This window comes from Berghia stephanieae, chromosome 1 (assembly GCF_034508935.2).
Source record: "Berghia stephanieae isolate SIO BIC M18660-M18661 chromosome 1, UCSD_Bste_1.3, whole genome shotgun sequence".
Taxonomy (NCBI): Eukaryota; Metazoa; Mollusca; class Gastropoda; order Nudibranchia; family Aeolidiidae; genus Berghia; species Berghia stephanieae.
The window spans coordinates 38,586,732-38,612,387 of record NC_088360.1 but is presented as its reverse complement, the minus strand read 5'-3'; the positions used below and the strand labels follow the sequence as shown (position 1 = coordinate 38,612,387).

Here is a 25,656-nt window from a genome sequence, read left to right as displayed (position 1 = left end):
TAACCTTGAACGTTTATAGTCCGGTCAAGTGAGTATCACTCATAAACACGGATGGCAAGAAGCAATAACAATGACCTGAGTGACCTCAACTTCATATTATCTATAGATAGAATGCGCTTGGCCATCGAGTTCACAACATTGCCATCCGGAAGTATAACGGACCAACACACAAACTCTGTGTAACCATGAACTTTTATAGTCTGGTTGATACAGTTTAGTGAGAACAACTCACAAACGCGGATGGCAAAAACAATAACAAAGGCCTGAGTGACGTCATCTGCATACTATCTATAGACCTTTTCCGTCTTCAAAGAGGCCATAGCAACAGGTTACAAAAATAAACCTCTTCATGTAATAGGTGTGTTGCAATGTGTGTGTGTGTGTGTGTGTGTGTGTGTGTGTGTGTGTGTGTGAGTGTGGCCGGGGTGGCGTGGGGGAAGGGTCCGTGGACGAATTCGTTAACAACATTTTGTATCGATGGTTTGTGTGTTATTTATTTGTATTGTGTGTGTACTACAGTGTCGATACAATGTGTTTTTATGTGCATGGGTGTTTATAGATAGTATGCAGATGACGTCACTCAGGCCTTTGTTATTGTTTTTGCCATCCGCGTTTGTGAGTTGTTCTCACTAAACTGTATTAACCAGACTATAAAAGTTATGGTTACACAGAGTTTGTGTGTTGGTCCGTTATACTTCCGGATGGCAATGTTGTGAACTCCTTGGCCTAGCGCATTCTATCTATATCTGTTAGGTGAATTTTAATTCGTGTCAGAGCTAACCCAATTTGGTTGAGCAATTTTAACCTCACATAAATTACCTTTTGTTGGACGTTAAATAATACAGTATGATTATTAATTGCCTAAAAATAAACCGATTGGATTTTAATTGAATTGAATTAATGTTTTATTCACAAACAACTCACAACTGCACACCAACCACCAGTCGATGACCGACACTTTTCACGAGATTGAGAACTGGACGGATGCATTTTTAGAGAATGAAGAAACCATTGAAATCTTTGAGAGGCCATTTTCATCTGATGGTGAGAAAATTACCGTTTTTATCATATTATTTCAATTACTGCCTAATTCTAGATAGATATTGGAAATTGGTTTTATTTTATCTACAGAATCGTAACAAACAACCGACTCAATAAATTGATTTTGAACCCAACTTTACTCCACATAAAACAAAAATTTTTTTAACAGTGACATTGATTGGGTATTGGAATTGTGATAGCCTCTGTACTTACTTACTTTACTTAATTTTACTTTAACTGTACAGCTGTAGTCAGGCTAGTCGCCTTTCAGCCGGTCGTTGCTATCGTAGTTTTGTTTTCTTTTCTTCATTGACTACGTTTTCACACTTGGTTTGATATTGTTGCGTAGTGCGTGTGGCGGGGTTTTGAACCAGTCTGATGACAAGTAAGTAATTCTTGAAATATCAGATGGAAGACCTGTCGATAATATAATAGTGTTTACAGAGCAAATGTGCTTTATTGCTCTTCAATTCGGCATTGCGAACCGCAATGCAGTCATAGAGAGGGAAAATGCGGCAAAAGGAATTCAAATGTGCAAGATCTAAATAGTTCGTCACAAAATTAATTCATTTTATTTACGTGACTTAATGTTAATTTGTATGGTTGCAATAAGGAAAGCAAATGCGGCATTATGAATTCAAATTCGACAAGAAGCAAATAACTTTGCTCCCAATTTTCTTTTCAATAAAAAGTAAAATAATGAAAAGCCTGCATTGTTTTCTTATTCTTAAGCCTTTTCTTCCTTTCTCTCATGACCAAACTTTTGCCAATCGAATGCCAGCCACACTTGTTAAATGTTTAACTAACATTTCCATAACAAAAATTGCCCCTTATGTGACTGATCAGCCACATCACACTGATCAGCAGATGTGCTCATAGTCAGAAGACTGGAAGAATGTGGTTGATTTGCATTATGAGGATAAGCAAAATGCTGAAATGGAGGTGTGTGTGTGTGTGTGTGTGTGTGTGTGTGTGTGTGTATGTGGGTGGGTGGGTGGGTAGGGGGGGGGGGGAATTCAGCAAAAGACAAAATTAATGCTTGACAATAAATGGGGGGTGGGGTGTATGTGTGTGGAGGAAACTGCGGGGTAAAATATCCAAGAAAAACTGTATGTGTATGACCAATTTATGATACCGTTACAGCTTTACGTTAACCACATATTGAGCATTTACGTAGCGTAATATCCACTAAAGTGCTTAACGCGGGTTCTTTAACCAACAACAACAACGTGAAAGACGAGACATGACGCCTGTCAGGCGATATTACATTTTTTTCCCGACAGACACAACGCTGTTAACGGCCAGGTTAACTCATTTTACACCTAGTACGGCGAATGTGAGTAAAGAGACTTTTTCAAGGATTCAACGATGCGCCGCTCAGAGCGGAACTAGAATACCGGTCCTTCCGATCTGAAGGCAAGTGTCATACCACAACGCCAAGAAATACTGGGTTTCCTCAAATCGCCTCTCTTAACTGGACATGGCAGAACTCCATCAAATAAGTGCAAATGGAAACTTGGGAACAGTGATACCTGCCGTAAATGTCAGGCAGCCCCAGAGACCAGCGATCACATCGTCCATCACTGTCCAGTAACTGAACTTGATGGCGGCTGTGAAACCGTCCTTATGGCGGAGGAAGACTTTCGAAGCTGGGTTGACGAAACGAATTTGGAGGTGTACTCACACGCTACTACTACTATACCACTAAAACACATAGCCGTACCTAGAGCTAGAAATATAATCCTAATGCTTAATTCATGAATCGAGACATGTACCGATCACAGTTTGAATCATAACTTTTTAATTTACATAAAATACAAACAGGTTTACATATAGATATCATCAACGGAAAGACTTCCGTAGTTTCCCATTAGAAAAAAATACAAAAAAGAATCCCCCTCCCGAACCCCATCCCCCATCCTATATAGTGATATAAATAAAAGACAAGAATTCGCAAATCGAAAACACCAATTGTTAAAATATCTTAACAGTCAAACAAAACAGATATTACTGTAACATAGCGAAAATAGTCGATGTTTCGAGCTAAGGCCCCAAAAAAGAATAAATAATGAAAAAATGAAATAGTGGCTATAGTATTAGAGGGACTGAGAAATAGAAAAGATCCAGGACCAGATGGAGTGCCCCCAGATGCCCTCAAAACGAATTTATTAAACACCGCAGTGAACATGTAAGATATGAAGTCAAAACCAAATACCTTCAGATTGAAAGAAAGGATGTGTTTTCAAACTCCCAAAAACGGGAGACCTGGGGGATTGTAAGAACTGGTCAGGCATCATACTCCCCAATTCCTAGTAAAATTTTCACTCGAGTGATATTGGAAAGGCTGAAAACTGCACTTGATGGGAAACGTCATGAGCAAGCTGGATTCATAAAGACTGATCCTGTCCCGACCATAATATAGCAACGCTCCGGATTATAATTGAACAGTCTCTTGAGTGGCAATCACCACTTTATATGAATTTTATTGACTTTGAAAATGCTTTCGACATTATTGATAGAGTTTATTTGGAAGATACTACATCATTCCGGCATACCAGAAACTTATATAAATCTTATTAACCATATAACCAAGCAAGCTGCCAAGTAATCCTTTGAGATTAAAACTGGAGTGAGGTAGGGATGTCTTCTTTGGCCAATTTTATTTCTAATAGTAATTGACTGGATAATTCGCAGAACTGGAATAAAATGGAACCCGACTCAATATCTTGAAAAACTTGACTTTGCCGATGATTGTGTTTGTCACAATCGCATCAATATTTACAATAAAAAACATTCTTGTCAAAGAAACAGCACAAACTGGTTTAAGAATAAACAACCCCCAAAAAACCAGTGGTGATGAGATTACTAAACAATACAACACTCACATCAGTAAATACAAAGATTCTGATAAGCGTAGATAAATTTATATATTTCAGTTGCATTGTTTCAACATCTGGAGCAGCAGATGAAAACGTAGAGGCTAGAAAGGGAAAGGCACGACATACATGTATCACCTTCAGACCTATATGGAAATCAACAAATCTACCACTGAAAAACAAGTTCAGAATAAACAACACTAATGTAAAAGCAGTCCTGTATGACTCAGAAACGTGGAGAGTGGCCAATACTCTTTGCAAAAAAACCCAAAAAAAAAAACAACTTTAAAACTTCACAAACAGATGTCTTCGAAACATCGGAGGGCCTGAGAAAATCAGTAATAAAGACTTGTGGTTAATAGTTGGACAACAGGAAATTAGTAAACAAATCTTAACAAGAAAATGGAAATGGAATGGTCACAATCTCAGAAAACAAACAACAGACATTACGGACAAGCTGTGGGCCGGAACCCTCAGGGTAAATGGAAGACTGGCATAAGAAAACGTGGAGAAGACCTTGTAAAGAAGTGAAAATGGCTGGAATGTCTTGGGAGAGATGAAGAAGAAGACAAAGAGCAGAATACGGTGGAGATGTACAGTTGAAGTCCTGCCTGTGTTCCACAAAGAATGTAAAGGATTAAACGATGATGATATTGATAATGCTGCTAATAATATTAATAATGCTGCTGATGATGATAATAATCCTGATAGAAATATTTTGCTTACAGCATAGTGACTTTAAATTAAAATCTTAAAAATCAAGGGTTGATCGTCATCCATTGAAACTGTAGTTATGTGTCATTACTGAAGTGCCTGTCTTATATCACAATAATAAAAGACGTTCATGGATGGGAATAATAATTGTTTAAGCCTTTCGGTAGGGCGTTAGCTTGTCGCTAACTTCTCTCCACCATATTTACAGACCCAGTTACCTATTCACTGCTGGCTGGACAGAGATGAGAGAGAGGGAGAGAGAGAGAGAGAGAGAGAGAGAGAGAGAGAGAGAGAGAGAGAGAGAGAGAGAGAGAGAGAGAGAGAGAAGGGGGCTAGGGAAGAGTTCATGAAAAATACAATGGTCCTTTTCGGTACACCCCCTCCCTTTCCTCCACCCCTGTTATCATATATTGAGAAAAGTACATTTTCCTTCCTCCATCCCTATTATCATATATTGAGAAAATTCTATTTCATCACGGTATACCGAATAATATTCTTTAACGTGACATTATTTGAGCGGAGTGTATGGCATCAAAATAAATCAAAGCTTTTGATGAAAAAGAAAGCTTAAATGGCCTTATAAACACCAACCAGAAAGCATTTTTTTTTGGTAAAGCGATAGGGATTATCAGAACAGAGAGATGAATGATCACCGATGCTGGCACAGACGTGGTACTTGAAGAAGATAGGATTATAGATTTGTATGGCTCGGTGGCTCAGCGGTACGGTGCCTCGACTTGTCACAAAAGTCAATCGATATTAAGTGTTGTCAGTGGCCGGATGGGTGGCAGTGATTCTGGTCCAATTTTGCCTCCTTGGGTAAAGCACTTAACACAAATCTCCCCATTTAACTCAGGTGGTTATAGGCAGTGACGGATATTGTAAAAATGTTAGTACAATGACACTTAACAGGAGACTGGTACTGTATCAAGGGGAAATTTCTCTCATCCACGTTTAAAACGTTCCAATACGTCTGAAAATCGTCTTAAAAGAATATTTTTCACTCTTTAAGCAAACGTTTTCCCAAAATATGATAATCCCCCCCTCTCTCTCTCTCTCTCTCTCTCTCTCTCTCTCTCTCTCTCTCTCTCTCTCTCTCTCTCTTGTTGCATCAAATACTATTCTCATTTATCACAAGTTTCAATTTTAATCTTGATCAAAAGTTTGGATTTTGCTTATCGATGTGCACATAACATTATGACCGTGCTCTTTGCCGTCATTTTTATTGTCTCGATTGTGATTATTTTCACTATTGCTGTCTTCATCTCAATTATAGTACTTATAATATTGTAACATTCTTCATCAATTTTATCAATGAACATCTAGGTGGTCTGACCTCCCAAGGGGCAGGGAGATGCATATTGTCTTTCACCTCTTTATATCTGTTTTCCAACATGCTTTCTGTCTTTGTTTTGGAATGAGATTACTTGGGTTTTGTGCTGGCCATGGCCGGATACCCTGGCTAAGAGGGAAGCAGTAAAATGTATAGTTATTTTTGGGAGATCGATATTTTTCCTGTTATTATTGTTTTATTTTACATTAAACATTTGAGTGTGGTCCTCTTAGTGGGGCCTGTGCATCTCTGGATGAGACTTTTAGGTGATCTCAAACTAAGAACACTGATTGTATGCTCTTGGAATCTACATCTGTTCCCTCTTTGAACCCCTTCCTCTTTGTTTTAATTTTTCTCGTGTGCTTTCAATTGCAAATCTAAAATTCTTTGACTATCCTATTTTCTTCCTTTTTACCAAGCGCCGTAAAGCCCTTAAAAACAAATAGACACCAATGATCATCATATCATCATCATTTTCATGATCATCATCGTCATCATCATATCATCATCATTTTCATGATCATCATCGTCATCATCATGATCATCATCACTTTCATCACTACCGTCATTGTCGTCATCGTCGCCACCACCATCATCACCATTATTATTATTGTCACAGTTATCATTTTAAGTGATTTTATTTAAGAAAAATGTAGTCTCTCAATATATTACATTTTATTATTTTGTTTACTTAGCTCTGTCTGACAAAACTGGTGTTGACACAAATATAAAATTCTTTTAAAAAAAAGTATTATTATTATTATAAAAACCGGTCAGAATTTTACAACCAAAGGATACCTTTATTTTATAAAGATGTTGTTTTTTCCTTTGAGGGACGGCGAGCGCCATATAATGAGCAATAACGAATTCTTTCAATACAGTCTCAATTAAAATGACCGTATTAATTGTGTGAATCTTATTTTTAAAGGTAAGACTTATTTCTCCTTCCCGTTTCTTCCTTTCAATTTCTATTTGTGCTGTTTCAAAGATGTTCGTCGCACGAATTTTTAAAATTAGTACCCCCCCCCCCCCACCACCCCCGCACCACATTAACCTCACCCATTTCTCATTGATTTAAAAATAAATCGAGCTTTTATAAAGCGCAATATCCACTAAACGTGATCAAACTGCTTTGCAATGGGTCTTCAGCCAGCAGCGACATGTAACACATAAGATGAGACATGACGACTGTTAGGCGATATTACAATTTTTTTCCGACAGATACAATGCTGTTAATGACCATGTACTCATTTTATACCTGAGTACGGTGCAGTGAGATAATGTGAGTGAAGTCTTTTCCAAGGAGTCAACTATGTGCCGCTCAGAGCAGGATTTGAACCAAGAACTTTCCGATCCGGAGGCGAGTGTTATACCACGAGACCACACAACCACACGATTGGTTTTGTTTCTCTTGGTCGAATTAGAGATTTAACAAATTAACTTTTAAGCCAATCAACGTGATCAAACTATCTTTATATGAATATTTGTTAATACTTTTCTTTTTCAAAGACGAATGTATGGACTATAATGATGAATTCAGATTTTCTTCACAAGCACAAATAGGTATAGTAAAGGAGTTTGGTATGGAGTTTTTCCTCTCTGAAAATCCCAAAGTATGGCGACTTTGCAAATAGAGAAGAGAAAAGCTAAAAGAAAAAAAAAAAACAAAAAAACAAAAACAAAAAACAAACAAAAAAAAAAAAAAAAAAAACCCTCAAAGCCATCATTTGTTGTAACCATAATATCTTGACAATCATATTTCCTTTCAACCAATGAGTAGACAAAAATAACAATAATGAGAACACCTCATTCTCCTCATTGACTCTGAAACGTTTCAAAATATATTTTGATGTCTTACATGTTCCTCTTTTAGATTCAAATTCTGTAAGGTGATAAGAATTTTGTCTTATTTTAGCACAGGTCAACATATTATACCATGGGACAACATTGTTACACAAGAAACTTTTTTTTTTAGGAACAGTATCATTATTTTAAAGACGGCAGCATTTTACAAAACCCTTTTATTCAAAGGTCTGGATTTATTGATTAGATTTCATGTTTTAAAGACTTCCATTTATTTCTTCTTCCTCCTCCTTCTTTTTCCTCATTCTCCTCCTCCTCCTTCTCCTCATCCTTCTTCTTCTTCTACTTCTTCTACCTCTTCTTCCTTTCTTCTTCTTCTTCTTCTTCTTCTTCTTCTTCTTCTTCTTCTTCTTCTTCTTCTTCTTCTTCTTCTTCTTCTTCTTCTTCTTCTTCAATGGCATGAACGAGTACAAGTGGGCATCCACTCTCGAGTGGAGAACCATAAACTTGGATGACTTCTTATTTTGTTGAATATCACCGAGGGGTAACTTGATCATTTAGGACTTTGCAAAATATTGTTACTTTGTCATACTTTCTTCTCAGTTGTAGCAGTTCGAGATTTAAATCTGCCTTAATATAACGATGAATGATGTGTAACATTATGATAATTTCCATTCAGGATCAATAAAGTATATCTTATCGTATCTCAGTATCCCCCCTCTCTCTCTCTCTCTCTCTCTCTCTCTCTCTCTCTCTCACACACACACACACACACACACACACAAACACACCCATACAATACTTTCTTTCTCTCTCTTTAAAGCTGTCAGTAGCATAAGCATTAAATTTGGACGTGGATATGCATCGGAGTATGACGATTTAGTACAGTAAATCCTCCCCTTTCTGCCATCGATGACAATTACCTGCATTCTTAATTGGGATAATTATTATTATAGATTATATTTTGTTAGGAATCATAGTGTCATTTTGTCTATAATATTTTGTTTATGCCACCATCTTCCTGATCCGAAGGAGAATGTCATACCACTAGACCACATAGCCACACGATTGGTTTTGTTTGTCTTGGTCGAATTAGAGATTTAACAAATCGACTTTTAAAACAATCATCGGGATCAAACGTTATATGAATACTTCTTAATACTTTTCTTTTTCAAAGACAAATAAGAGCTAGCTATATATGTATGGCTATTATAGTGATAAATTTAGATTATCGTCACAAGCACAAATAGCGGGTGGTTGGATGGGAGCATCACCCTTGAATCATATACCTATGATGTTCGCATGGGTGTACGATCCGATAGTGATGTCGTTTCTTCTTCTCTTTACTAGCCTATCCTGCTTCTTTGGTTTGTGATTGTATTTTTGACAGGGGATATATTTTTTTCTGTAAATCTTCTGCCTGTTTGTTCTTGGTTATTTATAATTTAGCTTATGATATCTTGAGGTTATGATTTTGATTTATATTTGTACTATTTTTGTTAGATTGCTTGTTTCTTTGTTTCAGCGGTCTCTCATATAACCTCAATTGTGTTGGAAGAGACCTAAAGCAACAAACAAACAAAAAAACAAGCACAAATAGTATAAAATATTATTTTGACATGGATCTTTTCCTCTGTGCCCATTCCTCAAGTCTAACGACTTTGTAAAAAGAGAAGAACGAAAATCTCATTTGCTGTAACCCTAAAATCTAGAAAATCATTATTTTTCCTTTCATAAATGAGCTAGAGTAAAATAACAATTATGACATCTAATTCTACTCACTGACTCTAAACCGTTTTAAAATATAATTTGATGCCTTACATGTTCCTCTTTTAGAATCAAATTATGTAAGATATCAATTTTGTCTCATTTCAGCACAAGTCAACATAATATTACGCCATGGGACAACATTGTAACACTAGAGAGCGTCTTCCCTTGAGAGAGTTTCTGCATCACGATGGATTTCTTTAAGGAACGGCATCATTATCTTAAAGACGGGCGCATTTTACAAACCCCTTTTTGGTCAAAGGACTGGATATATTTATTGGATTTCTTATTTTAAAGTAAGACCCTTTATTTCGTCAGTTCCATATCTACTCCTCCCTCTTTCCGCTCTCTCTCTCTCTATCTCTCTCTCTCTCTCTCTCTCTCTCTCTCTCTCTCTCTCTCTCTCTCTCTCTCTCGCTTTCTCCTCACTCTCCCCCTCTCTCACTCCTTTCCTCTCTATCGCTCGCCCACTCTCTCTTTCTCTCTCAGACACACACACACACACACACACACACACACACATACACATACATTTCTTTCTCTCTCTGTAAAGCTGCGAGTAGCATAAAAATTTGGATGTGGATATGCATCAGAGATTATTTTGACCTTAATTTTTCAGTAAAGTAAATCCCTCCACTGTATGAAGATTTAGAACAGTAACCCCTCCCCCTTTCTGCCATAGATGACAGTTACCTGCATTCTTAATTGGGATAATTATTATTATAGATTATATTTTGTTAGGAATCATAGTGTCATTTTGTCTATAATATTTTGTTTATGCCACCATCTTCCTGTTTTTTATATTTATAGGTGCTGAAGTACCTTATCTTACAAGCACAAATAAACTCTCTCTCCCCCCTCTCTCTTCTCTCTCTCTCTCTCTCTCCTCTCTCTCTCTCTCTCTCTCCTCTCTCTCTCTCTCTCTCTCTCTCTCTCTCCAATGTAGTTGCAGCAAGATGACAGTGGGTGATGTAGCTTCTGTCATCGAGTTCCAATGCCTGAATTATCTTCGTATTTTTTCAAAAAGCTTGTAAAGAATAATTTCCACTGAGGATGAATTAAAGGAATGGGATTTGAACCCTGGGCCTTCTGATCCGAAGGGAGTGTCATACCACTAGACCACATAGCCACACGATTGATTTTGTTTGTCTTGGTCGAATTAGAGATTTAACAAATCGACTTTTAAAACAATCATCGGGATCAAACGTTATATGAATATTTATTAATACTTTTCTTTTTCAAAGACGAATAAGAGCTGGCTATATGTGTATGGCTATTATAGCAATAAATTTAGATTTTCGTCACAAGCACAAATAGTATAAAATATTATTTTGACATGGATCTTTTCCTCTGTGCCCATTCCTCAAGTCTAACGACTTTGTAAAAAGAGAAGAACGAAAATCTCATTTCCAGTAACCCTAAAATCTAGAAAATCATTATTTTTCCTTTCATAAATGAGCTAGGGTAAAATAACAATTATGACATCTAATTCTACTCACTGACTCTAAACCGTTTAAAAATATAATTTGATGGCTTACATATTCCTCTTTTAGAATCAAATTCTGTAAGATGATATCAATTTTGTCTCATTTTAGCACAAGTCAACATAATATTACGCCATGGGACAACATTGTTACACTAGAGAGAATTTCTGCATCACGATGGATTTCTTTTAGGAACGGCATCATTATTTTAAAGGCGGACGCATTTTACAAACCCCATTTGGTCAAAGGACTGGATTTATTTATTGGATTCCTTATTTTAAAGTAAGACCCTTTATTTCGTCAGTTCCATATCTACTCCTCCCTCTTTCCTCCTCTCTCTCTCTCTCTCTCTCTCTCTCTCTCTCTCTCTCTCTCTCTCTCTCCTCTCCTCCATCCTCTCTCTCCCTCCCTTCCTCTCTATCGCTCTCTCACTCTCTTTATCCCTCAGATACACACACACACACACACACACACACACACACACACACACACACACGCAGACATACTTTCTTTCTCTCTCTGTAAAGCTGTCAGTAGCATAAAAATTTGGATGTGGATATGCATCAGACATTATTTTGACCTTAATTTTTCAGTAAAATTAATCCCTCCACTGTATGAAGATTTAGTCCAGTAACCCCTCCCCCTTTCTGCCATAGATGACAATTACCTGCATTCTTAGTTGAGATAATTATTATTATAGATTATATTTTGATAGGAATCATAGTGTCATTTTGTATATAATATTTTGTTTATGCCACCATCTTCCTGTTTTTAAAAATATTTATAGATACTGAAGTACCTCATCTAAAGTGTTGAAAGCACAAATAGACAAACTCTCTCTCCCTCCCCCCCCTCTCTCTCTCTCTCTCTCTCTCTCTCTCTCTCTCTCTCTCTCTCTCCAATGTAGTTGCAGCAAGATGACAGTGGGTGATGTAGCTCCTGTCATCGAGTTCCAATGCCTGAATTATCTTGGTATTTTTTTTCAAAAAGCTTGTAAAGAATAATTTCCACTGAGGATGAATAAAAGGAATGGGGTTTGAACCTAGTTCCTTCTGATCCAAAGGAGAATGTCATTTAAATTTAGATTTTCGTCACAAACATATTGGAAAGGAATTGCTCGGTTTTGTCCTGCCCTTTGCTGAGAGAGTAACAGTCAGATTTTGTGTATTAGTTTTGGGATATTATTTTTTCCCCTTGTAAATCATCTGTGATGTTTTGATAGTGATGTTTTTTTTTCGGATATATTCCGTAAACATGTGAGTATAATCCTCTTAGTGGGAGTCTATGCTGGGGTGAAGATGATTTTGAGATGATCTCAAACTTAAGTACATTGATGGTATGCTCTTGGAATATACATTTGTTCCCTATTCGAAATAATTACCCTTTGTCTTATGTTTTCTTTGGTGTTTTAATTGTAATTCTATAATTTTTTTTATTATCCCATTTTCTTTTTACTGACGAAGATAGGACCTAAATGTGTTACAAGCGGTAGAAGACTTAAAAACAAAAGACTCACTATTCATTACAATTGTCTCTTCCTCCTGTTGTAGATCGTCATCAAATCTTCTTTATGGGTGACTTTACATTCAAGAAGTGATAATACACTTGAGACAGAAATGGAAATTTGTCAAGAAGCAAACAACTCTTCATCGGATGTTCTTAGGAATAAAGATCTTTCTTCAAAAGGTGACAGTTCACTTGACGTCTCAACACATTCAACACAATTGAAAAGGACACGGATTAAATTTTGTGTGAAGACGTAATCATGGTGAGAATTTCCCATCTTAAACCTGTTATAATTTTAAGGCTAGCTTTAGTTCAATGAGAGAGAGAGAGAGAGAGAGAGAGAGAGAGAGAGAGAGAGAGAGAGAGAGAGAGAGAGAGAGATATATGTATGTTTGATATATTTATATTAGGAATATAACTCGCACTACTTTTTTTTTTAATTATTAGATATCAAAACTAAGGAGTTCAATATATATGAAAAAAGATTTCCAAAACATGTCACATAGATACTCTATGTAGGAACAGAGGGGTCCAAATAAATGGCACAGAGTTAATATATGAAGGAACTTAGGAGTTCCAAAAGATGGCACATATATAATATATGAAGGAATTGAGGAGTTCAATATAATGGGAAAAGTTAATATATGAAGGAACAGAGGGGTTCCAAAAAATGGCATAAAACTGAGTTAACATATAAATGAACTTAGGAGTTTCCTTAAAAAGGCACATATATAATATAAAAAGGAACAGAAGTTTTTTTAAAATGGCACATATATTATATATGAAGGAACTTAGGAATTCAACAAAATAATAGGACATATATAATATATGACGGAACTGAGGGGTTCCAAAAAAGGCACATATATATGTAGGAAATAATGTTTTTGTTTTTAAGGTTTTTACGGCGCTTGCAACACATTAATGTCATATCAGCGCCAGTAAAAAGGAAGAAAATGGGATAGTAAAAAGTTCTAGAATTACAATTAAAGCATCCAAGAATAAGGCAGACAAAGGGGAATTGGTTCAAATAGGGAACAGACGTAGATTCCAAGAGCACACTTTCAGTGTACTTAGTTTGAGATCACGTAAATTCTCATCCAGACCAAAGCACAGGTCCCCACTAAGAGGAAAACACTCAAATGTCTACTAATCATAATATATAATACATTAAAAAACATAATACTGTGCATAACACAGAGATGATTTACAAGGAAAAAAATATCATCTCCCAAAACTAACTAACATTTGACTGTTTCCCTCCCAGTCAGGGTATCCGGCCAGGGCCAGGACAAAACCAAGTAATCTCATGTTGGAAAACAGACATAGGGGAGAGAAAACACAGTATGTACCGCCCTGCCCACTATGGGAGTGTAGGAACTAACGGGTCCCAAAAATGGCACAGATAATATATATGAAGGAACCAAGCGGTTCCAAAAAATGGCAAGGATATAAGATATGAAGGAACTGAGGGGATTCAAAAATGGCACATATAAAATATATGAAGGAACTGAGGAGTTCCTAAAATTGGCACATATCTATGTAGGAAATGAGGGGTTTTAAAAAATGGCACATATATAATATATGTAGGAACCGAAGGGTCCCAAAAAATGGCACATATATAAGGTATGAAGGAACTGAGGGGTTGCGAAATAAAATAACACATATATAATATATGACGGAACTGAAGGATGCCAAAAAAGGGCACATATATATGTAGGAACTAAGGGGTTCCAGAAATGGCACAGAGAATTTGTAGGAGGGAACCAAGGGGTTCCAAAATGGCAAAAAGATAAATATGAAGGAACTGAGGGGTTCCAAAAAATGGCACATATATAATATATGAAGGAACTGAGGGGTTCCAACAACAAAAGATAGCACATGGGGTTCCAAAAAGGGCACATACATATGTAGGAGGTAAGGGGTTCCAAAAATGGCACAAAGAATTTATATGAAGGACCCAAGGGGTTCCAAAAAAAATGGCAAGGATATACGATATGAAGGAACTGAGAGTTTCTCAAAAAAATGGCACATATAAAATTTATGTAGGAACGTAGGAGTTCCAAAAATGGCACATATATAATATATAAAGGAACTAAGGGGCTCCAAGGAGTTTACTACTTCTAAATGCAGTTGCCCCCGTGTAGTTTCCGGGGTCCCTACACTGAGATGGTTTAAGAATTGAGCCACCGTAAGCTGACGCGTGTCGTAAAAGGCGACTAAACGAGCAATTGAGGTTTCGTGTCATTCTCATTTAAGATTCTCAGTTACTTATTTTTTCTAACTTTCTTATGCATTGTTTTCTAATACTTCGCAAAAAGAAAGAAGCTAGACGTTCAGAAAAGGAAGGAATTGAAAAGTGCAAAGGTTAATGTATGGAGGAACTGAGGGGTTCCAAAAAAAGGCACATATAAAATATATGTAGGAACATAGGAGTTCCAAAAATGGCACATATAATTATATATGTAGGAACTAAGGAGTTCCAAAAATGGTAGAGAGATTTTATATAAAGGAGCCAAAGGGGGTTCCAAAAAAAATGGCAAGGATATGAAGGAACTGAGGGTTCCAAAAACTAGCACATATAAATTATATGTAGGAACATAAGAGTTCCAAAAATTGGCACATATATGATATATGGAGGAACAGAGGGTTTCCAAAAAGAATGGCACAGATTTATTCAATGCAGGAACTAAGGTGTTCCAAAAATGGCAAAGAGATAAATATGAAGGAACTGAGGGGTTCCAAAAATGGCAAAAAGATAAATCGGAAAGAATTGAGGGGTTTCAAAAATGGCACATATATAATATATGAAGGAACTAAGGAGTTCCAAAAAAAATACATATATAATATATGACGTAACTGAGGGGTTCTAAAAGGCACATTTATATGTAGGAACTAAGGGGTTCCAAAAATGGCAGAGAGAATTTATATGAAGGAACCAAGGGTTCCAAAAAATGTCAAGGATATAAGATATGAAGGAACATGTGTTCCAAACAATGGCAATATAAAATATATGTAGTAACATTCCAAAAAATGGCACATATATGATATATGGAGGAACAGAGGGTTTCCAAATAAAATGGCACAGTTATTCAATGCAGGAACTAAAGGGTTCCAAAAATGGCAAAGAGATAAATATGAAGGAACCGAGGGGTTCCAAAAATGGCAAAGAGATACATATGAAGGAACCGAGGGTTCCAAAAATGTCAGAGATAAATATGAATGAACTGAGCGGTTCCAAAAAATGGCAAATATAAACTATATGTATGAACATAGGAGTTACACAAAATGGCACATACAGTGATGCCAGAACTCCGGTTACACTGGAAAAAACTCCGTCGGGAGCAAAAAATTACGGGTTACGAGCAACTTCCGTCAAATTCCGGTGAGGTCAATTTGTTCCGAGAATACCCCCCCCCCCCACACACACACACACACACCTATCAACCACCACATCATCACCACCACTACTACTTCAACCACCATCACCACATCATTATTACTACCACTTCACCACCATCACATCTATTTCACTACCACTACTACAACCACCACCACTATATCATCATCACTAGCACTACTACTACAACCATCACTACCACCACTATTACTACCACCACCACCACATCATTACTACCACTACTACTACTACTACAATAACCATCACCACCACATCATCATCAATAACAACCACCACCACCACCACATAATCACTGCCACCACCACTACTACTACTACATCCAATACTACCACATCATCTGAACTAACACTAATACATCCACCACCACCACGTCATTATCACTACAATTATAGCGACAACCACCACAACCATATCGTCATCACTACCGCTACAACTGCAACCACACCACCATATAATCATCACAACAGCTACTAATACTGCAACCACCCCTACTATATCATTATCATTTCCACTACTACTACAACCACCACATTATCACTACCACCACTACTACAACCGCCACCACCACATCATCACCATTACTACCACTACTACTACAACCACCACCACCACCACATTATCATCACCACCAGTACAACTACAACCATCATCACTATCTCTATTACTACAACAACCACCACCACCACATCATCACCACTAGCAAACTACAACCTCCCCACCACATCTTCATCACTACTACTACTACTACTACTACTACTACTACTACTACTACTACTACTACTACTACTACTACTACTACTACTACTACAACCACCACCACCAACCACATCATCATCGCTACTACTGCTACTACAACCACCACCACTACATCATCATCACGACCACTACTACTTCAACCACCACCACCATCACCACTAGCACTACTACTATAACCACCACCACCACCACATCTTCATCACTACGACTAATACAACCACCACCACCACATCATCACCACTAGCACTACTACAACCACCACCACCACGACCACATCATCATCATTACCAGTACTACTACAACCACCACCATCACATCATCATCACTACTAATAGTACTAAAACAACCACTACACATGATCATTACTACCAGTAGTACTAAAACAATCACATCATCAACACTACTACTACTACAACCACCAACACCACATCATCATCACTACCACCAGTACTACAATAACTACCATTACCTTTTGGAGCTTTACTTCATTTAAAATAAGGAAAAATTTGGGATTGTATTTGGCATTGTCTTTATAATGTATCATAATATGATTCTAATCAGTTATCCATTTAGAACATGTAGAATATGTAAATACAATGGTAAATACAATCCCAATTCCCTTTTCTTGTGTGCGAAAATTCCTCTTTCGGCATTGAAATTTCTACGAGTGGTGTCTGAAACTCCTTTGAGCCAAATTTAAAGTTGGCGTCTCTGCACATATATGATATATGGAGGAACAGAGGGTTTCGAAAGAAAAAAGACACAAGGTTCTTAAATGCAGGAACTACGGGGTTCCAAAAATGGCAAGGCATAAAATGAAGGACCGGGTCCAAAATGGCAGAGATAAATATGAAGGAACTGAGGGGTTCCAAAAATGGCAAAAAGATAAATATGAAGGAACTGATGGGTTCCAAAAAGAAAATATACATATATATTTATATGACGGAACTGAGGGATTCCAAAAAGGGCACATTTATATGTAGGAACTAAGAGGTTCCAAAAATGGAACAGAATTTATATGAAGGAACCAAGGGGTTCCAAAAAATGGCGAGGATATAAGATATGAAGGAACTGAGGTGTTCCAAACATTGGGACATATATAATATATGAAGGAACTAAGGGTTTCAACAACAACTAAAATATAACACATGATATATAATATATGACGGAAATGAGGGGTTCCAAAAAGGGCTCATTTATATGTAGGAACTAAGGGGTTCCAAAAATGGCAAAAAGATAAATATGAAGGAACTAAGGGGTTCCAAAAAATGGCACATATATGTATATGAAGTAACTGAGGGTTCAAAAAAAATAGAAAAAAGACATATATAATATATGACGGAACTGAGGGGTTCCAAAAAGGGCACATTTATATGTAGGAAAAAGATGGCACAGAACCTATATGAATGAACCAAGGGGTTAAAAAATGGCAAGGATATAAGATATGAAGGAACTGAGGGGTTCCAAAAAATGGCACATATAAAAATATGTAGGAACATAGGAGTTCCACAAAATGGGAACATACAGTGATGCCAAAATTCCGGTTACACCGCAAAAAACTCCGGTCTGGAGCAAAAAAATTACGGGTTAGGAGCAACTTCCGTCAAATTCCGGTGAGGTCAATTTGTTCCAAGGATACCCCCCCCCCCCCACACACACACACACCTTTCAACCACCACATCATCATCATCACCACCACCACTACTACTACAACCACCATCACCACATCGTCACTACCACAACCCACTACAACTACCACAACTACATCATCATCACCACCACTACTACTCCGTCCAACAACACCACATCATTATCACTACAACTTCACCACCATCAGATCTATTTCACTACCACTACTATAACCACCACCCCTATATCATCATCACTAGCACAACTACTACAATCATCACTACCACGACTTTTACAACTACCATCACCACATCATCACTACCACTACTACTACAATCACCACCACCACATCATCATCAATAACAACCACCACCACCACCACATAATAATTACTGCCACCACTACTACTACTAAATCCAATACTACACATCATCTGAACTAACACGACTACAACCACCACCACACGTCATTATCACTACAATTACAGCTACAACCACCACAACCATATCTTCATCACTACCGCTACAACTGCAACCACACCACCATATAATCATCACAACAGCTACTAATACTACAACCACCCCTACTACATCATTATCACAACCACTACTACTACATCCACCACATCATCACTACCACCACTACTACAGCCACCACCACCACCACATCATCATTACTACCACTACTACTACAACCACCACCACCACATTATCATCACTACCAGTACAACTACAACCATCATCACCATCACTATTACTACAACAATCACCACCCCATCATCACCACTAGCACCACTGCAACCACCACCACCACATCATCACTATCACTACTACAACCACCAACCACATCATCATCGCTACTACTGCTAGTACAACCACCACCACTACATCATCATCACGACCACTACTACTTCAACCACCACAACCACCACCATATCATCATCATTACCACTACTACTACAACCACAACCACATCTTCATCACTACCACGAATACCATCACCACCACCACCATCATCACCACTAGCACCACTACTACAACCACCACCACCACATCGTCATCACTACAACTACAACTACAACCACCACCACATCATAACCACTAGCGCTACTATTACAACCACCGTCAGCGCATCATTGTCACTACCATTTCTACTACGACCACCATCACCACCACTACTACAACCATCACCACACCATCATCACCGCTATCACTGCTAGTACAAGCACTATCACCACCTCATCATCATTACCACTACTACTACAATAACAACCACCACGACATCATCATCACTACCACTGAGGGGTTCCAAAAATGGCAAAGAGATAAATATGAAGGACCTGAGGGGTTCCAAAAATGGCAGAGATAAATATGAAGGAACTGAGGGGTTCCAAAAATGGCAGAGATAAATAGGAAGGAACTGAGGGGTTCCAAAAAATGGCACATATAAAATATATGAAGTAACTAAGGTTTTCCGATAAAAACAACCCATATATAATATATGACGGAAATGAGGGGTTTCACAAAGGGCATAAAAAATGGCACATATAAAATATACGAAGGAACATAGTTCCAAAAGTGGCGCATATATGATATATGAAGGAAATGAGGGGTTCCAAAAATATGGCACAAATATGAAGGAACTGAGGAGTCCAAAAATAGGCATAAAACTGACTTAAAATATGAGCATCTGAGGAGTTTACTACTTCTAAATCCAATTGACCCCGTGTGGTTTCCGGGGTCCCTCAACTGAGAGAGTTTAAGAATTGAGCCACCGTAAGCTCATGCGTGTCGTAAAAGGCGACTAAACGAGCAATTTAGGTTTGGTGGCATCCAATCAAAAACCACCACCATCCTTGGACTTTTTGACGTTTTGTTTATTAAAGATTTAATAAAGCAGTGACCGAGATGTTGAAACTTCTAAATAAAAAGAAAACCTTCATTACCGGTTTATCTCTATACTGATTCCTTCCTGTCAAAATGACATCATATTTCCCCATTGCATTTCAGGCATTCAAATTTCCATATAGATGATAAAGATTTATTATTATTATTATTATTATTATTAATTATTATTATTATTATTATATTATTATTATTATTATTATTATTATTATTATTATTATTATTATTATTATTATTATTACTATTACTATTACTATTATTGTAGATCACATTTTTGTTTTTCTGACAACTTCTTACCTGTTGTTCCCATTTCACATTATAAAATAGTTTCAATGCAGTTTACTTACTTCGGGCTCAAGTTGGTCGCATACGGTATCCAGGGTCACAAGATTGAGCTCGTGCAACATCATAACGTGCATCATTGTTAGAGGCTACTGTACACGGCATTTATGTTTGGTGGCATCTAACAGAAATGTCCATCATCGTTGAAGTTTATTCCCTTTGTGAAAGTATTCTCTCATTCCTGTACTATTCAAATCCATATCTTATTTCTCCATTGTATTTCAAGCATTATTCTTTAAATGACATTTTGATCGCGTTGACTTCTTCGCCCGTCGTGTCTCTTGTTCAAATTTCACATCGTTATTAATTAGTTTCAACATAGCATTGCAGAGGTTTTCTAATTTCAAGCTCCAGTTTTTTAATTGTCATTTTGTCTTGCATTGTCATACTGGGCACAATGACATGTTATCCTCCTGTCCACGGTAGATGTAGTCAGCATTCGCATGAATTTGTAATACAAATAAGTGTGCTTCAGCCGGTGGGAGTTCTTTTGTCTGTTTTTCAAGTTTATACCAAAGTACAATTAGTGTTCTGGAGACCTACAGATCACTCAAATGTATTTAGGCAGTATGATGGTTTACAGCGACCGTGGCAACAAGAAACACAGTGTATGATTGGCCGGACTTTCCTATTTGTCGAGTCATCTCAAATCTAGGTCTGAACTCGCAAATCTGCAGTAAAAGTTTGGTCGCAGATTTTACAAACAACTATTTCCAAATTAATCAAATTCATTATCCTTTTGGTATTTAACTCTAGACTGATTGTTGAACTTGATAATTGATTATCGAATAATTAAATTAAATACCAGTAACGGCAATGAGCATCGCATCACACATCGTCCAGACCCATGAAGTCATAATCATGACGTTCTCCGCCCACTTGCATTAGTGATAATGGATCCCCATTTCTTTCTATTATCAGACTGACCCATTTTTCTTGTCGTTGTCAAAGTCTTAGCTTCTCCTTGTACTTGTCTAATTGTCATTTTATCTCTCCAATATGAATCACGCTTTCTTCTTGGAAATGCTTTTTCTATCTGGTTACCTACTTAATTCTCTTGCCATTTGTTTACATTTCAAACATTATAATTTCAACATACTGTCCTTACTTAAAGCTCCAGTTGTTTATTTGTCAGAATGTCTTTCCATTTTCATGACTGTCGTTTTGCTCGAAATATTCTGCATTTTCAACTTATGCTGATATAATAATAATAATAATAATAATAATAATAATAATAATAATAATAATAATAATAATAATAATAATAATAATAATAAAATAATAATAGATCTTATTGTCCATAAAAATGGCAATTTTCATTTAGTTTCACTTGTTATCACATTATATAATCGCTATAACATTGAACAGATATTTCACTCCTACATATTTTCTCTCTGTCTCACTCTCTTCTCTCTCTCTCTCTCTCTCTCTCTCTCTCTCTTTCTCTCTCTCTCTCTCTCTTTTCCTCTCTTTCTTTCACGCGTGCGATATACACAACATAAACATATTCTTTTCATTTTCAATTCGTTACATTTGTGACAATTCGATACCAAATATTATCATCATTATCAATTTGTTAATTAATCTACCATTAAATAAATTAATCAGCCAATCAGTCAACGCATCAATCCGTGGTTTTGCTGTACGATATGATACAACATTCCAAAGTGATGGAAATAATTTTTATATATATCTTATTATTTAGATTTTTTAACATCTCGGGTCATTCTCATTTAGGATTCTCAGTTACTTATTTTATTTTCTAACTTTCTTATGCATTGTTTTCTAAAAATTGACAAACAGAAAGAAGCTAGACGTTCAGAGAAGGATGGAACTGAAAAGTGAAAAAGTTAATATATGAAGGAACTGAGTGGTTCCAAAAACATGATAAAAGATGAATATGAAGGAACTGAGTGGTTCAAAAAATGGCAAAGAGATGAATATGAAGGTACTAAGAGGTTCAAAAAAATGGCAAAGAGATAGATATAAAGGAACTGAGTGGTTCCAAAAACGGCAAGAGAATATAAGGACGAGGTCAAAATGGAAGGTATTATGAAGGAACTGAGGGGTTCCAAAAAATGGCACAAATATAATATATGAAGGAACTAAGGGTTTCCAAAAAAAAACAAAAAAAAATTATATTATATATGATGGAACTGAGGTGTTAAAAAAATGGCAAAGTGATAATTATAAAGGTACTGAGGGGTTCCAAAAAATGGCACATATATAATATATGAAGGAACTTAGGGTTTAAAAAAAAAAACTAACATATATTATATATGGCGGAACTGAGGGGTTCCAAAACATGGCAAAGAGATGAATATGAAGGTACTATGACCTTCAAAAAATGGCAAAGAGATAAATATAAAGGAACTGAGGGGTTCCAAAAAATGGCACATATGTAATATATGGAGGAACTTAGGGTTTCCAAAAAAAACAAAACATATATTATATATGGCGGAACTGAGAGGTTCCAAAAAATGGCAAAGAGATGAATTTGAAGGTACTAAGAGGTTAAGAAAAATGGCAAAGAGACAAATATAAAGGAACTGAGTGGTTCCAAAAATGGCAAAAAGATAAATATGAAGGAACCGAAGGGTTCCAAAATGGCAAAGGGATAAAGATGAAGGAACTGAGGGGTTCCAAAAAATGGCACATATATAGTATATGAAGGAACTTAGGGTTTCCAAAAAAAATAATAACACATATATTATATATGTCGGAACTGAGGGGTTCCAAAAAATGGCAAAGAATAATATGAGGTCATAAGAGGCAAAAAAAATGGCAAAGAGATAAATATAAAGGAACTGAATGGTTCCAAAAATGGCAAAGAGATAAATATGAAGGAACCGATGGTTCGAAAAATGTCGCATATATAATATATGAAGGTCCTTAGTGTTTCCAAAAAAAAAACACATATATTATATATGACGGAACTGTTGGGTTCCAAAAATGGCAAAGAAATGAGTATAAAGTTACTAAGAGCTGGAAAAAAATTGCAAAAAGATAAATATAAAGGAACTTAGGGGTTCCTAAAAGGCACATATATAATATATGAAGGGACTTAGGGTTTCCAAAAAGAAAATGACATATATTATATATGACGGAACTGTTGGGTTCCAAAAATGGCAAAGAGATGAGTATGAAGGTACTAAGTGGTGAAAAAAATGGCAAAAAGATAAATATAATGGAACTTAGGTGTTCCAAAAGGCACATATATAATATATGAAGAAACTTAGGGTTTCCAAAAAAAAAAAAGACATATATTATATATGGCGGAACTGAGGGGTTCCAAAAATGGCAAAGTGATGAATATGAAGGTACTAAGAGGTTCCGAAAAATGGCAAAGAAATAAATATAAAGGAACTGAGTGGTTCCAAAAATGGCAAAGAGATAAATATGAAGGAACCGAGGGTTCCAAAAATGGCAAAGGGATAAATATGAAGGAACTGAGGGGTTCCAAAAAAGCGCACATATATATTATATGAAGGAACTTATGGTTTCCAAAAAAAACAAACACATATATTATATATGACGGAACTGATGGGTTCCAAAAATGGCAAAGAGATGAGTATGAAGGTACTAAGCTAAAAAAATGGCAAAAGAAAATATAAAGGAACTGAGGGTTCCAAAATGGCACATATATAATATATGAAGGAACTTAGGGTTTCCAAAAAAAAAAAAGACATATATTATATATGCGGAACTGAGGGGTTCCAAAAAATGGCAAAGGATGAATATGAAGGTACTAAGAGGTTCAAAAAATGGCATAGAATAAATATAAAGGAACTGAGTGGTTCCAAAAATGGCAAAGAGATAAATAGAAGGAACCGAGGGTTCCAAAAATGGCAAAGGATAAATATGAAGGAACCTAGGGTTCCAAAATGGCACATATATAATATATGAAGGAACTATGTTTCCAAAAAAAACAAACATATATTATATATGACGGAACTGAGGGTTCAAAAAATGGCAAAAGATGATATAGAAGGACTGAGGTTCCAAAAAATGGCAAATAAAAATATGAAGGAACTGAGGGTTCCAAAAAAATGGCACATATATATATATGAAGGAACTTAGGGTTTCCAAAAAAATAAACATATATTATATATGACGGAACTGAGGGGTTCCCAAAATGGCAAAGAGATGAATATGAAGGTACTAAGAGGTTCAAAAAAATGGCAACGAGATAAATATAAAGGAACTGAATGGTTCCAAAAATGGCAAAGAGATAAATATGAACGGAACGAGGGGTTCCAAAAATGGCAAAGATAAATATGAAGGAACTTAGGGTTCCAAAAAAAAAGATATATATATGAGGGAACTGAGGGTTTCCAAAAATGCAAAGAGATAATATATAGGAACTAAGAGGTTCAGAAAAATGGCAAAGAAATAAATATAAAGGAACTGAGTGGTTCCAAAAATGGCAAAGAGATAAATATGAAGGAACCGTAGGGTTCCAAAAAAAATCAAAACATATATTATATATGACGGAACTGAGGGGTTCCAAAAAATGGCAAAGTGATGAATATGAAGGTACTAAGAGGTTCAAAAAAATGGCAAAGAGATAAATATAAAGGAACTGAATGGTTTCAAAAATGGCAAAGAGATAAATATGAACGAACCGAGGGTTCCAAAAATGGCACATATATAATATATGAAGGAACTTAGGGTTTCCAAAAAAAAAAAAAGACATATATTATATATGGCGGAACTGAGGGGTTCCAAAAATGGCAAAGGATCAATATGAAGGACTGAAGAGGTTCCAAAAAATGGCACAGAAATAATATAAAAGGAACTGAGTGGTTCCAAAAAATAATGACGATAAATATGAAGGAACGAAGGTCCAAATAATATGGCAAAGGTAAATATGAAGGAATCGAGGAGTTTTCCAAAAATTGCTTGTACTATCAATAGGTTTGAAGAAGAAGCTCGTAATATGGTGTCCAGAAAAAGAGAAAAAAACATTAGTATATAATAAACAGCGAACTGATGGGTTCAGTAAATGTCAAAAATAATAAAGAAGGTACATGAGCTTCAGAAAATGGCTAAATAGAAAAAGAATAAAATCTTACCGGGATCG

The 25,656-nt window shown here is 36.4% G+C and overlaps 1 long non-coding RNA gene across 1 annotated transcript; it reads left to right on the top strand.

Annotated features, from left to right (window-relative positions):
* The first annotated feature begins 887 nt into the window (after positions 1-887).
* Positions 888-13,277, top strand: LOC144963923 (uncharacterized). Its single transcript, XR_013643733.1, has 4 exons — positions 888-1,044; positions 9,643-9,830; positions 11,130-11,300; positions 12,569-13,277. It is a non-coding gene; the product is annotated as an uncharacterized LOC144963923 (long non-coding RNA).
* Positions 13,278-25,656: the final 12,379 nt, after the last annotated feature.